Below are 17,171 nucleotides of genomic sequence, written 5' to 3' on the forward strand. Positions count from 1 at the left end.
AATTTTAAAAATAATATTAATCATCCTAACAATCAAGTAGTTAATTTATCTAGTTTTCTTTTCCTCCTTTGGTCTTCAATCTTTTAGAGAGGGGATTGAATTTTTCCCTCGCTCCCAAAAAGATTCTGGTGGCCGATATTATGTGTAATGTCAAATTTGGGATTAAAGGCTTATCGGATAATATTACAAATATTATTCGGCAAGACTACGCTGTTATTCTTAGAAAAGCAAAGTCCCCTAAGAATAACATCAGAAAAGATGAGTTCGAAGCCCTAAAATCCCTGAATAGGAACCAAGACATCGTCGTTTTAAAAGATGACAAAGGTGGGGCAACCATTATCCTAGATAAAGAAGATTATCGGGAGAATATGTTGGATCATCTTATCAACAGTGGAAGCTACAGAAAGCTTGACAAGAATCCCTTGAAAAAAATTTCTAAGACAGTCGCTCTTGCTATTAAATCCAGTAGCACTTTTGGCTCCTTTAGACATAACCTGATTGAAAGTAGCCCTGTCACTCCTAGGAACTATGGGCTTCCATAAATCCATAAAGAAGGAGTCCCCCTTACACCCATTGTCAACACCACTGGTGGGCCAACCTTCCTTTTAGCCATGAAGTTGAAGCCCCTGGTGAGGCGGATGGAGTCCTTTGTCAAAGAATCCTCTTCTTTTATTAGAGAGTTAAAGGATATGAAATTTGAACCAAGTGATAGTCTTGTCATTTTTGATGTCGTTTCCCTGTACACTACCATCCCTACTAAGGAAGCCCTCGATGTCATCTTTCATCTTACTAATCCCGACACGGCTAAATTGGTTGAGGTTTGCCTCACCTATACTTTTTTTTGTTTTGAAGGTGTGTTCTATGAACAAATCTGTGGGGTGGCCATGGGTTCCCCCCTGTCCCCTATCATTGCTAACCTATTCATGGAAGATTTTGAATCCAAGGCTTTATCCTCAACTTTATTTAAACCTAAGCTTTGGAAATGATTTTTCGATGACAGCTGCACCATATGGCAACACAGGCCTGATAAATTAGATTCCAACATCTCAATAATCAGTCTAATTCCATGAAGTTTACGACGGAGTGTGAAGTTGATGGTTGCCTTCCCTTTCTTGATGTCCTCATTTCTAGGAAAGCTGATGGATCTTTCTCCCATGAGGTGTATCAAAAAATAACTCATACTAAGTAGTATATTCATGCCAATTCCCACCATTTTCCTACACAGAAGATAGGTGTTCTCAGCACGTTAGCCACTCGTGTTCTAAGAATTTCTGATGGTGACCACTTTTCTAAAGAAAAGTCTCGTCTCCTTAATGTTTTTGTCTAGAGTGGTTATAGTAGGCAGCAGGGTGTCCAATCTTTCCTCAAAGCGAGTGAGGGTCCCAAGGTAAAAAAAAAAACCATTGATCGTAGCTCAGGAGTCCACCTCCCCTTCATCCAAGGGACAACAGACAAGATTGCCAGAATCCTGAAAAAGCAAAATATTCCCTCGACCTTTAGACCCCTCAGCACCATTAGAATCTTCCTAAAGTCTGTCAAAGACAAGGTGAACCCAATGGATATGAAAGGTGTTTATATCATCCCTTGTTCCTGTGGAACCTCATACATCGGTGAAACTGGTCATTCTATTAACCAGACGATTAAGGAACACGTGACTAATATCAAGCACGAGAGGACCAAATCTTCGGCTTTGTCCAAACATGCAGAGAAGACCAAACATCATATATGCATTGAGGAGGCTAGGGTTATCGCTAAGATTCCTCATTTTCATCATCATAAGTTTAGGGAAGCCATTGAAATGGGGAGGTCTTCCAGTAAAATTAATAGGGATGACGGCTAGAAAATTAGTAGCTGCTGGATTCTCGCCCTCTCTTCGTAGTTTTCCTCTGTCTTTGTCTAGATCCATTGTCCCCTTTTTTTTGTAATATTAGTATTAATATTATGAGTATTAGTAATAAGAATATTACTATTATTAGTATTACTAATATTAATATAAATAATTAAGATTATTATTAAGTATTATTATTAGTATTATTAATATTTTATGTTTTTTGGCTGAAGTAAGAGTCGAACCTTCTATATCATTAAATCCAACATAATTTACAATATATACACATTTCCACCATACTGTGTGGTTTAAGGAAAAATAGAAAGATTCTCGATAGAATTAAAGCCCTCAAACCCCAAAAAGGACCCACCAAACCCTTTTGAGTACAAACAAAAATAAGCAGTGGGAATCGCATGGCACATGAACCCTCCCCACAAATACCTGTGCCAACAATCACCTAACCTCCCTCTTAATCGCTGCCATCCATTTATCTTTTTTAATCTAATGTTGGAGATGCATATCGCTCCATGAAGAAGCAAGATGTTTAACCCCCCAACCCTACCAAACCGCTCGCTCAATGCTGATCATTGATCGGCTTTGCTAAATCGGACGACTAAGCTAAATATTGCACGTCTGAAGTCATTGAACTTTAGTGTGCGATGAGGGTGGTTTTCAGATCCAGCCCTCATCCACGTGTCATGAGTTGTATGGCATCGCTGCTAAATTTTCAAAACCACCTTCAGCTTGAAAGCAGTGCGATCACTCCAAAACCACTCGAGAAGCGATTTTGTCTCCCGATACTGGAAAATTGGGAAATGTTGCTGCCAAAACAGATTTCATTGGTTATTACTCTCAACCTTTCTTCAGACTGAGAAAACCTTGCACCAGAGTCCGATGATTTTTAGGGATGTGATTACCATAGCTGCTAAGGCCAACCTTGGTCAGCCTTCCACAGTAGACCTGTTTGACCAAAATTGTGAATCCTGCAGAAATCCGCTCATTGCGTATTGGATTCCTTAGTTTTATTCTGATACACTTCTTTATCCTCTTCCACCTGGTTATGGAAAAGAACTTTTAGGTTGCTCTACGACATTGCAAGCCAATCCATCGAAATTCTGCTATCCTTACAGTTGACTCCTTGGTTGGCTAGAATGTCCACCAATTTGTTGGCCTTTCTACGCACATGGATGAATCTAAGAGTGCATAGTCCCTGAAGATGTTCCAGTATTTTATGGAGAACCCTTATTAACCTCCAGTGTTTTGTAACTTTTTCCGACCCTGTTCCATGACTAATTCTCTTGGCCGCATTGATGACTAACTCTGAATCAACTTCTATTATCACATTTGGCAGTTGACTTGTTTCAGAAATTTTAAGCATTGCTCCAATACCATTAGTTCCGCCATGTTTTTGGTGGCTCTTCCTAAATGACCATGGTATAGGGAGATAATGCTTCTAGTTTCATCCCAAAGAACTCCTCCAAAGCCTGCCATTCCCAGGTTACCTTTTGAAGCTCCATCGATGTTATACTTCAAAAAACCTTCTGGGGGAGGATTCCAGAATTCTTTAACCATTTCCCTCATGATTATGTTCCTGTTTAGACCTTGTGGAATGAGCTCCTGCATGCCTAATTGCCTAAGAATTCTCAACTCTACTTCTGAGGGAGGATTTTTTGGGAGATCCTTTACTATGGTGCCAACTGTCTCCTTAAGCTGTTTCAAGATCTGCTCCAATAGGCGAAGAGAGGAATTCTTCTCTTCTTTAAAGATTCTTTTGTTTCTTTCTTTCCACACATTCCATATAATGAAACTTGGCAAAAGAGCCCATGCAGAGTTAAGAACTTCATAATTTGAAAAATTATTCCTCTAATTGTTTAGGGTGTTAGTGATACTTTCTTTGTCTCTATCAGATTGATTGAAGAAGGTGGCAAAAATATCCCATAACCTTGAGGTGAAAATGCAGCTATTGAGAAGATGTTCCATAGTCTCCTCTTGGGCTTCACAGAGCTGGCATCTGGAGGGTCCCAGCATACCCCTCTTTCTAATATTATCCCAGGTTAACATTTTCCTATGGTGAGCTAGCCACATAAAGAGTTTGATCTTCATCCAGCCTTTGTGCCTCCAAAGTTTCTGCCAGATTCTATCCGGAGCATGGGATTCTAGCCCAAGGAGAATACTTTTTGCTTCCTTAATATTAAAGTTGCCCTCTTTGTTGTTATCCCATCTTAGTTGATCCTGCCCTTTAGTAACTAAAATCATCCTTTGATCCAACATCCTCTTAAGGGTCTCTGCTCTACTGTTGAGGGTTCTGTCCTCTTTGCAATCTATTTTTCTCTAGGTTCTCCATTTTCCTGTAATGTGAGAATGCTCCCCAAAGTCCTTTACCTTTACCAATCCTTGGTTATCTGTCTCATGCTTGAGGCCCAAAAATTCCTCTTTCAAAAGTGTTGGTTCTTGTTGCCATTTATCCTTCTAGAATAGTGCCAGATCTCCCTCTCTGATTTCCCAGAAACTATTTTTTTGAACCACCCCTCTGTTCTCCCAGGCCTAGTTCTATATGGGAGAGCCCTTCATGTTTCTAGAAATTCTTATGATATCAGAAGAATTCCAGGTTCTGGAATATTTTTCCTTCCAGATGCTTGCCCATTGAGCCTTAGGATCCTTAACCCATCGCCACCAAAGTTTGGCCCTTAGAACCTTACTGAGAATCTCTAGATCATCCAATCCTAGGCCTCCTTAGTTCTTGGGTTTACAGATCTTTTCCCATGAGACTAAAGCCCATTTTTTCCTTGTTTCCTCCTTGCCCCAAAGAAAATCTCTTTGGATATTTCTAAATTGCTGTAAGACTCCTTTTGGAGCTGGGAGAGCTAATAGCATAAATACTGGGATAGCTTGGAGCACTGCCTTTGTAAGAACCAGTCTACCAGCTAGATTTAAAGACCTGATTGTCCATTTCCTGACCTTATCTTGCATCTTGATGATTAACGGTTCCCAAATGCTCTTGTGCAAAGGTTTAGCCATTAGAGGAACTCCCAAATACTTAGAGGGGAGGGATTCTCTTTGAAAGCCAAGAATTCTAGAGACATTTCTCTAAATGGCTATATGGGTGTTAAAGAAAAATGTTTTTGATTCGGAAAGATTGACTTCCATAACTATTTCCATAGAAAAGTCATTCAAAATTTGTTTGTATGCAAGCGCTTCCTTGACTGTGGGAATTCCTTGTAACATGGTATCATCTACAAATTGTTGATGAGTTAGAACTTGACCATTCTCTGATATTTTGAGTCCTTGAATTTTGCCCGTTACTATAGCATGCTTAATGAACCGCCCCAGCCCTTCCATCATAAGGATGAATAAAAAAGGAGAGAGTGGATCTCCCTGTCTGAGTCCTCTAGAAGGAAGAAAAATTTCAGAGGGAGAGCCATTAACTAAAATTGAAAAGTTGGAGGAAGTCACTAGGGCCATGACCCATCTGACCCAATTATGATCAAAACCAAACACGGTGAGCACTTTCTTGATATATGTCCAGTTCACTTTATCATATGCTTTGGCTATGTCTAATTGCATGATCATACCCACTTTCCTTTTACTAGTTAACGAGTGAACCACTTCGTGAGCTTGAATGATGTTTTCTAGTATTTTTCTGCCTTCCACATAACCAGATTGTTCCCCTGAAACAAGCGTAGGGAGCAAAGGTTTGAGTCTATTGGCCACAACCTTGGAAATTATCTTGTAAACTACATTGCATAAAGCGATGGGCCTATACCTCTCTGGCATTTGAGCATTATCCTATTTTGGAATTAGGGAGATGAAGGAGGTATTGAGTGCCTTCAAAATAGTTCTGTTTAGCCTGGAATCTTCCACTACCCTTAAAATATCCTTTTTGACAATATTCCAACAAGCTTTGAAGAAATCCACATTGAATCCATCCGGACCTGGAGCCTTGCCATTTTGCATTTCCTTGAGTACCTCACTGACCTCCTTTTCAGTTACAGGTCTATTGAGATTACAGTTATCCTCTCTGGATACCAACTTAGGGATGTGTTTAGTGAAGTCCTTGATGAAAGGTTCCCTTACTAAAATGTTTTCCTGGGCAATACCTTGGAAGTGCTTAACTAACACTGCTTCTATCTCCTCATGGGATTGATGTATCTACCCATCCTTGTCCTTGATCGAAGAGATCCTGTTGTGAGTCCTATTTGCAATGGTGGATCTATGGAAAAATTTAGTGTTACGCTCTCCTTCTTTTAGCCATTGAACTCTTGATTTTTGTTTCCAAAAAATTTCCTCTTGTTTACACAACTTTTCCCATTCTTGATGATGTTTCTCTACTTGATCATTTTTGTTCTTATCAAAGCCTTCCTTGATCAAAGCTTGATTGAGCTCCAGAATTTTATTTTCCACAGATATCTTTCCTGCAAAAATATTTCCAAATCATTATTGTTCCAAGTTTTTAGCTTCAGCTTGATGTGCTTTAATCTTTTGTGTAGTAGGAACGTTGTTGATCCCTGAATCTGCAAATCCTCCGCCCACCATTTTTCAATGTTGCTAATGAAATCTGGGTGTGAAAGCCAAATATTTTCAAATCTGAAAGGTCTATTTCTTGGGGTACCTATGCCCTTGATCTCCATTTGAACCAGCCAGTGATCTGAGCCTCCAAAAGGAAGAATTCCTGCTATTATTTCCTTGTCTATAAGCATGAGATCCTTAGAGATCATGAATCTATCTAACTTGGAGGCTACCTGGGAATCCCCTCCTCTTTTGTTGTTCCATGTGCAGAGGCCATTGTTTGTTTCAATGTCAACAAGCTTCATGTTTTCTAAAAAGATTTGGAAGGCTAAGGAATCTTTATTTAGAGCTCTTGTAACCTCCTTTTTCTCCGAGAGAGATCTAATCATATTGAAGTCCCCTCCTATGACCCAAGGTAATCCTGCATGCCTGACCCGGAGATCCACCAAGGATTCTATAAACCTGATTTTGTCATCTAACCTTTGAGGGCCATAAACATTCGTGACTAGATAAGTGTCCCTGTCTCCTACAGGCTGTATAACCATTGATAAATAATTCCTTGATGCCTCCGCATCAATTATTCCAATTTTTTGGGGATTCCAGAGAGTGAGGATACCCCTTGCTATATTTTCTGCTTTAACTTCTAGAAACTCAAATCTACTGAGCCATTTACTATGTATTTGCCTTAACTTTTGAATGGAGCAGTTCATTTCTTGGATGAAAATTATATCCGAAGCTACCTGTTTCATTCTGTTATTTAGCATTCTCTGTTTTCTCTTGCTACCTAGACCTCTAATATTCCAAGTTGTGAACTTCATAATTAAAGATTGGTAAAGGAGTAACTGGTTAGATCTTTCATCTTACCTTAGTCTACCATAAGCTTTCCACTTTCCATCAGTAGCTCATTCTGCTTTTTCCTACCTCTTTTTTTTCCTAGATTTCTCGGTGCTAACCTTGGAGTTGTTTTTACTACTTTCACCCCTTCATTACTCTATCTTTCAATGTTTTTTACTCCCTCCAAACCCTTTGCCTGAGTTTTCCATAAGAATAACTACTGTATTCGATTGAACTCTTCTTGTGGTAGTGATTCTACCCCACCAATTGTTCCCTGAATCAAGAGCCCTTCTAGATCCAGGTTTTCTCTGTGAAGAATCTCCTGTAGCTCATTGTCCTCCATTTCCATCTCACTCTAGGTCATTTCCTGATCCATTTCCAGCTCTGAATCACTCATCAGGATCCCTTTCTATTTTTCGTTTTCCTATGTCTGATCACGATCTTCTTCCTTCTCCTTCTTCTCATAACCTTCATTCATTACTTGGTCTTCTACTGCTATTTCTTCATCCTCTTCAAGAACTTGGAACTGATTCTGACTAACCTTTTTTCCTTCACTTTGGTGTTGCTTTGGCCCCTTTTTTATGCTTTTTCCTTTATGAACTACTTTGTGAAAGCTGTCTGGGTGTTTCATTGTGTTAGTTTTGCTTTTGTTTTCTACTTTACTGAGAGGGCAGTCTCTTAGAAGGTGCCCATGTTCATGGCATCTACGACATCTAAATGGAATATGCTTGTAGTCTACTGTCTGCACCCATTCCTCATCAAAAACCTCTAGGATGACCTCATCTGAAAGAGCTCCAGATAGATCCATCTCCACATAGATCCTTGCAAAGGAGGTATATTTTCCCATCCTTATGGCTTTAGAAGCTTTGACAAACCGTCCTAATTTATTGCCTATGGCAGCTAGCGATTCTGTTTGCCAATAATCAAGAGGTAGAGAATAAAGTCTTACCCAAACCGGGACTTAAGTAAAAGTTTCCCACTCCGGTACGAAGTTCATCATCCATGGCCGCATATAGAGCCCTACTGCTGCATAGAAGTAGGGCCTACCTTCAAACAGTCTGTCTTTATCTTCAATGTTAGTGAACACCACAGTGAAGAATCCCTTGGACCCCAGATGAAGATCAATGCTTCCTTTAGGCTTCCAGTGGTATCTGATCCATGTTTTTAAAGCTTTTTCAGTGGGCCATAACCCCATGAATTTGCATATGATTGCATGAGTCCGCATGTGATCCTTGTGCGCCTGCAATACTGGATCATTTAAAACTACTCTAGGAGTGATTTTAGCCTTGGGTTTACACGGTCCCTTCTGATTTTTGTCTTTTATTCCCTGTTTTTTGTCATTTTCCTCCTTGTCTTCTGTGCCATCATTCTCCTTCGATTTGGTACCTTCTGTTTCCTCTTCCTTGTTTCTTCTTCCTTCCTCAGCATTACCTCTACCTTTTTCTGGAGGTTTCTTGCCCTTGTTGGCCACCGCCTCCTTGTAGGAGGGAGTGGAGCTCCCTCCTCTGCGCCCATCCATGGAGAAAAACCTCTTCAGTAAACTAAAACCCTAGTCGCCTTCACTTCACTCCCAGTTTCATTAGTATTATTAATATTACTAATACTATTAGTATTAATATTAATACTAAATACTAATATTAATATTAATAATACTTATTAATATTAGTATTAGTAATATTGAATATTAGTTTTATTAGCATTATTAATATTAATATTAGTATTTAATGATATTAAAATTTAATATATATATATAAGTAATAAAATAATAATAATAGTCGTTTCATAAATTAAATAAATATTATAGCTGTTGAGATAATAAGATAATATATTAATAAGATAAAAATATATAGTTTCAAGTATAACCCTTTTATAAATTAATAAATATTATAAAAAACCTAGTCAAATATAATTATTGAGTTAATAAGTTGACATTCAAAAAAAATAAAAGATATATATATATATATATCTATATATATATATATATTAAATAAACAATTAATTAATTAATTAAATTTATTTAAATAATATTAAACTTTTCCCTTTTCCTCCCCTAGTCAAATATAGTCATTTTCTTTTAGCTGTTAGGTTGACCTGTCTCCCTATTTAACCTTCTTCCTAGATCTGTTTCTTCATCGTGTCCTGAAGATGAACCACACTTGTTGGTTCGAAACACGTTGACCAAAATCTTCAATGTGACTTCTTTCGAAAAAATATTTTATACATTATGATATGGATCACATAAGCTTGAATTTGAATAATTCTAAACAGACTCAGTTTCCCACATTTCCTCTTACAATCCATCATTGAAATGAGCTAGAAAGTGAGGGATGGGAAGCATTAGAATATTTCCCATCATGACCTCATTAATATCATTGTCAAGGATGCCTTAAACCACCTAAGGAACCCTGTTCTGTGGACTGACTTTGTGGACATGGACAGGGAGGCCTTCATTGAAACATAAGGCCTTACCTTCACACAACAAAGAGAAACACCAACATGTAGTACTAGTGGTAGGGGAGAAAAGGAAGAGGAGAAGGACAAAGAAAATACAAGGGAAAAATAGGGAGAGAAACAGAGAGCAGAGAAAGAGAACCTTGAGGTACCATCCAAACCTCAGAGGACAAAAGGACAAGGGAAGAAAATAAGCCTCTCACCAGGAAACAAAGAACAAGAGGTGGTTGCTACATTGGCCACGCTTGGCACACCTATCATGCCTAAGAGAAAGCATCCCAGGAAATTCCCCTTGTAATTTAAAATAAGAAAAAGCACCAATATAAGGCAAGGAAAGCCTTAGCCTCCTTCAAAACTCCCTATCACCATTGATGAATAAGCGAGAAAAAGAGAAGAAGTGGGACCTAGTTAAGGAAAAATTGAGGAGGTTACTTCCCCTAAAGGCAAAGGTAAACAACCTTCATCGCCCATAGGGAGGCCGACCACCAGAGAAGTCACATCTAAAAGGCCTAAAGCACAAGTTGGCTTGTTACAAGAGAAAATATAGTAGCTATAGACAAAAACGAGGTTGCTACAAGATAAACATCAGCTAATACAAGAGAAATAGGAGATTCTATAGGAAGGGGAAGCCACATCAAAAGGAAGGGAAGAAGGCACTCAAGAACTCCAAGAGCTTGATCCACAACCTAACCTTGAATCCTACTACAAATTTTTTGAAGGAGGTAGGATTATACCCTAGAAAATTTCAATACCACTCTTCTTTGAGTTGGAAAAGGAAAGACACATGACTCATAGATGGATGCAAATTGAAAAAGCCAAGAAGGTGCAAGATTTTTTCCTCATGGAAGAGAAAGTGAATGAAATAAGCCAAGAAGTGAATAACTTAAGGCTAAGAAAGTCAGTCATGAGAGAGCAGTTACATACATAAAATAAAAGGTTAAGAGAACAGCTGCGAGAAAAAGAGGTACAACTTGCCACTATGGAAAGTTTATCCATGGAAGCCATTTAATCCATGAAACCATCCAAATCATATGCCATCTTTGTTAAGGAGGATTGGCTGCAATTCCAGATAAATACATTAGTATAGTATGGCTCTCTACCTTTTCAAGACTACAAAAATTTCATTAACTTTTACAAAAAGGAAAGCATTAAGAATAGAGCCAAACTAGCTGAGTTCTACATGCACAATATGATCCTCACAAACATGAAATTTCGGGACCCCAACTCAAGGTTGGGAGACATGAAACTAATGGAACCAACCTCTTGGTTGACCCATGAAGATGCGAGAGATGAAGAAGTAAGGAGGGTGATGATAAGAGAAGAGAGGGAGAATTTATACATAAAAGAATAATTAGTGATCCCCAAGGTTGTCATCAGTAACCACAACCTCATCTCCACTGATCCTAAATTTTCACCTTGGTATATCTCCACTGATCCTAAATTGGCACCTTGGTATATTACAACCCAAGAAAAAACTATCCTCCATTTTGAGTACACCTCTAGGATGTTGAGGACATAAATTTTGCAGGGTTGCTAAAGAAGATGGCATGCTCTGCCTCACAATTTGCAAATAAGAGGGTATCACTCTCCATAAAGACTAAGAAATTCCTTAGAGAGAACCCCAATCTACAAAAGAATCATGCAAAGGTTGAAGATCAAGTGGATAAGACTCAAACACAGTCCTCCCTTACCATTGGGTCTACAGGAGAGAAGAGACCATATAAAACAGAAAAAGGAGTGGATAGACATAGAAGAGAACGTAGGCTTCTATCCACATGAAGGCACACCATCTAAGATGCCTTGGGATGTTAAAGAGGCCACTAGGGCCATAAATGAACTTCACATCAGAGACTGAGTTTCTCAAATGGTGAGAAACACCTTCAGCAAGGGGTTGATGATGGGTCCCATCAATAGGTATATTTTGAGGTCCCTTGTGCTATCCTCCAACCCTTAAAACTCTCATTTTCTCACGTTAATTTGTATTTTTTAACCATAATATGCTTAATAGGAAGACTAAAGGGTGCATGTCATATTTCATTGCCTAATGTGATTAATATGCACATAAAATAATAAAAATTGGAGATATTTACTATGCATGGGTTGATTGGACACATATAGAGAGAATATAGGGGGGATTTTCCATTGCATTAACTCTCCAACTCAGATGGAAAACAAAGACTCCTCACCAACAACTCAAATTCACTAGTGGTTGAGGAGCTCAAGTGCATGTGAAGATCCAATGGAACTATATCCACCAATCTCGAGATTTTGGAGGGAATCCATTAGAGGAAATTTCAGCCTAAAAGTGGCCTCCTAAGGAAAAATAATAAAATAATAGTTAAAATAATAGAATAAGAGTAGACACTCATTGTATGTCAAATTAAATTTCACATCCAACGAGTACCCATCATGCATACTTTTGAGAAGAGCCACATTGCCAAAAAATGAATATACATTAAAAAATGTGCTCAACACATTTTCTTAATGAATGTGAGTCTTCTCAAAACTATGCATGATGGGTACTCGTTGGATGTCGAATTTAATTGTGCATCCAATGAGTGTCTACACTTGACATTTTAGTAAACCTATAAGGAGATAAGCCAAAAATACAATTAAAAAAAGAAGAAGAAGAAAATAAAGTAGTTTTTATTCTTTTCCCTCCAAAATATTTACATGTACCTCTTTTTAAATTTAAATGATTTTGATTGGTTTACATATTATGACATGGAAATTACGTGAATATTTCATGGGCAATTTCAGGCTAAAATTTCCTCTAATGACTCCTCTTTTCAAGGGAGTTGCCCTCAACTACTTTTTATATAAATAAATAAGCCTAAAGGCTCATTAGGATTCGAAATTTTGCTGGAGATAGGAGTAGCTACTAAGATCCTAGTGCTTGATATTGTTATTTTCATCTTTCATATGATGTATGTGACTCTCATTTTCTGTCAATGAAAATTTTACTATTGGCCTGCATCTGAGTTAACTTTGGAGGGTTGAAACCCTTAGGTTTGGGCCCAAACCAGAGGCTTTAGTCCCTCTCCTATATTCTTTACTTGTTCTTATTCAATTCATTTCATTTATTTCTTTCTTTAAGTAGGAACTATATTACAAAAATTGTAGTTGCAGGTTTGACCACTACCTCCCTTGTGGGAAGGGTGGCTGGAAGATCTATAACAATAAGCCAAAAACATGTGTTTATGATTTCCTAGAAAATTGTTAAGTCTTGGATTGAAACGCTTATGCATTATTGGTTTCTGCAGCTTAGAATTTAGTAGCATTGATTTGGTAATTAGAGTAGGTACATGTTAGAGTAGCTCTTAAAGAAATAAAATTCAACTCATCCTTTCCACTTTGATTCATGTTGTTGCAATATTGATCATTTAATGCATGCACTTGATTAGTATACAGGGATAATTTTTGACTTGCAGGGGTTGGCAGACTCATCCACATCCACTTAGGCCATTCTACCTTCTTCTTGGACACCTCATACTGCTCTCAAAATTTGTCACTGAGATCACCCTTACAGGGACAATGAAGGACACCGTGGACATGAACTTGTGTGAAATATAGGCCTCCTATGGGTACTAAGCTTGGAAAAAGGGCTCCCACACACTTCATTCACCTTCATCCACCTTCCTCCACCTTCAAGGCACCATCCTTTCCCTCAGAAATCTCTTTGACCCCCTCGTGTAGCAAAACAGGGCCTCATGTAGCAAAATAGGGCCTCTTGTAGCACTTCATGTAGAAATCATGTAGCATTTCTAAAATCCCACCAGATTTTCTATAAACTTTGACTCATTCATTTTGAAGTTGAATAATGGCCCCGAGGATTTAATTTTTTCATTATGGAAGATTCCAAGACCACTCTAACCCCATCATTTCCTCATTACAATCATGAGACAACAAGTAGACTTAGTCTTAGTATTTTTGAATTCCATAGTTGTGTTGAAGATTGAATTCCTCCTTTTCAAGCAAGTTTCAATTAGATAAATGATTCATGCAAGTATATTATTGATTTGATTAGTGTGCAAGTAGGGTGGCATGGTTTACTTCTGCAACTAGACTAGTCTATTCCTTTCATGCAATTACAATTAGCCTTTACATTTAATGAATGGAATTTTCATTTCTGTAGTTAGAATCATGTTCATTTCCTTGCAATCATGATATGATTTCATAAGAAATTCTCTTTGTAGTTAGTTGAAGGAGTGATCTCTGAATACCTTGATCTAATCTAATGACTGAGGGTGACATGAGTAGAAATTAACCTGCTATGCATATAGCTATGTAACCTCTAAGTTTGTATGAACCCTGGCAGGGAAAATTTTAAGAACCCCCCCTAAATTTATAAATATAATAAATGGGCGAATCTCCATGGTATATAGGAAAAATGGAAGGCGATTTTATCAATAATATAATATGTATATATAATTTTTTGGCGAATCTCTCACTAGGCATGGCGAATATTTTACTCAATTATAAAATCTTGTATGATCTTGGCGAGTCTTTCACTAAATAATAAAACTTTGTAAAGTCCTAGTGAATCTTAGCATAGGCTACATGCTGGTTTAATTCCCCCATTTAAATAGGCTACATTCCAGGTGAATACCATGGGTCAATACCATGTGCCATTTTTATTTTTATTAATTCTAATATTAGGGTTAATAATGGTTTTTTGCATGGTATTAATAACAATCTAGTCCATGGTATTTGTCCCATAGTATTTTGGCCATAGGTTTCACCTAAATATAACCCATTTTTTGAGTGTTCGTAAATATAAGGTGACTTATGGAGTAAATATAAAAAAATGTTTTATTTGTTTACCATACCTCTCGTTTATTTATATTTTTATTAATTTACCATACCTCTTTTACAAATATGGTATTTGGCCCATAGGATTCACTTAAATCTAGTTTATTTATATTTTTATTTATTTACCATACCTTTTGAGTAAGTATAAAAAGACGTTTTATTTATTTACCATACCTCCACTTATATTTTTATTTGTTTACACCCTTACATGTATATAAGGTAACTTATGGAGTAAATATAAAAAATGTTTTATTTATTTACCATACCTCTCATTTATTAATATTTTTATTAATTTACCATACCTCTTTTATAAATATGGTATTTGGCCCATAGGATTCACTTAAATAAAACCTATTCTTGAAAATGGGCGAATGGATTCACTTAAATAAAACCTATTATTGAAAATGGGCGAATGGAAGTTTGTAAGTCCTAATTTCAAGGGCTAAATTTACCTTTTTTACCCCCTCCCTTAAAATAAGGTGGGCTATTTGAGGTGATTTGTAAAAATGTACTATGATACAAAATATTCGCCCATTAAAAATTTAAAACCCCTTAATTTCGCCAAAGGGCAAACATTCGCCCCTAAAATTATCCTTGAACCCTGGGTTGATAATTTAAGTTGAGAGCCTTGGGAGTTGCAACATCCTTGATGCAATACAAGAGCTCATCACAAAACTTAAGCCTTATGAAGTACTTTTTTGGAATCAAAGTCAAGCAATCTACATAAGGGATTTTCATATGTCAAGAAAAGTATCTTATAGATATTTTAAAGAGGTTTAAAATGATCAAATGTAAACTAGTAGATACATTGATTGCAATAGAGACAAAATTAAGAAAACAAGATGATTGACCAACTTTGGATTCAACATTGTATAAGAGGTGTGTAGGCAGTCTCATGTAGCCTACTACAACTAGACTTGATGTTATGTATGCAATTATTTACATTTCCATATTTATAGAGTCTCATATGGAATCTCATTGGAAAGTTGGAAAAAGGATTTTGAGATATATCGTAGGTACAACTAATTATGGATCGTGATACATAGGTTCTAAAGATAACATACTTATAAGATACATATACAATGAATTTATTAGCATTATTGATGATAGAAAAATCACTTGAAGATATGTTTTTCATTTGGGCATGAGTTTGATCTCTTAAGCATCTAAGCAATATCTTCCACTAAAACAGAATATGCAACCACTACTAAAACATGTCATGTAGTATGGCTAAGAAGATTTTTGAAATATGTTACACATGTTGAGGATTCAACCACTATTTTTTGTGGCAACAGTTCAACAATTGCATTGTCAAAAAAACTATTTGTTTTACAAGAAAAGAAAGCACATTGACATTGGGTATCACTTCATTCATTAGCTTGTCAACAATGGTGACATATCACTTCAATTTTGTGGATCTATATGTTAGTTAGAAAATATCTTCCCCAAGTCATTGGGAAAAAAGGTTTTTGAGTTTCATAGAGAAACTTAGGGAACAACAATCAATAATAGTCAGGATGAAAGGAGTGTTAGAGAATAATCTCTCCCATTAACTGAACTTATTGAGTCAAGTTCAAGTTATCAGATCCAATTAGTTATTAGTTGGAGTTATCTTTTATAGTGATGTGTGTGTCATGAGTATGTTGTGTGTGTGAGCTAAAGATTAGCATAATTATTCTTATTGGTTTTGGGTTTTTATAATCATGTACCTTTGAATAATTTAATTAAGCATTTTTTCATTGCTTTCATTAGTGTATGCACTCTTATTATTTATGAAAAATATGTACTTGATATATAAACATATTCAAACTTGTTTTCAAATTACTATAATCCATGTAATAATGGAAAAGTAAAATCATATCAAGATAAGAATGCATTAATTTGGAAGAAGTTTATATTGGGTATTTTTATATATATTAACTTTGTCCCATATTGATTGGATATTTACAATCTATATAAATTTATATTCGAACAATGTGGAGATTTTTATAGAGATTGCAGATTTAATTGTTAACTTTATTCCATACTCGTTGGATATTTACACTTGTTTGTATTTTTTTTTAGAGTTTTGAGAAACAATGAATGAAATAGTTTGGCGTCCATCTCTAACCAGTGAAAATTTTGAATAATTTGATTCCCTCTCCAAACTAATTTCATAAAAGGTGTGCTTGCACGATAGATCTTGAAGATATATCCTCTGTGATAGGAAACACTCTTTATTTTCCAACTTAATTTTCTTACATTTTCCCCCGTATTTTCTTCGTATTCTTGTATTTTTCGACTTATTTTCTTATGTTTATGAGGGATTGTTATTTTGAGGCTTTGGAACTATGTTTAGACTAAACATTGAATCTTACTCAAAGAGGAGGTGAATTATCTTGTACTTCTTCTTGGTGGTTCTGGTTATTTTGTCCACTCTTCTTTTAAGGGCTATCTGACACTATCTGCTTATCTCTGCTCTATATTCTATACATGAGATATGTTTTTCTTGATAGCAAGGTAAAGTGTTATGTCTTGTTTTTGCAACCTGTGCTACATTATGTAGCTATTAGCGAAGAGACTTTCTTCCCCTAATGATGTCAGGTCTCTAAATCCAGGTGCAGGGTCTGATTTCATTTTAGTTTTGATATTGGTGAGGAAAAAGGATAGAAGTTCCATTGTAAATAGGCTTCAATTCTCTTGTTTTCGTTTCTTTTAGTTTAAAATTAAATAATTTTCTATACATGCTTACAACCAAAAC

Source organism: Pinus tabuliformis, chromosome 4_2 (assembly GCF_031772625.1).
Source record: "Pinus tabuliformis cultivar Carrire ecotype Pingquan chromosome 4_2, CPIR1, whole genome shotgun sequence".
Classification (NCBI taxonomy): Eukaryota; Viridiplantae; Streptophyta; class Pinopsida; order Pinales; family Pinaceae; genus Pinus; species Pinus tabuliformis.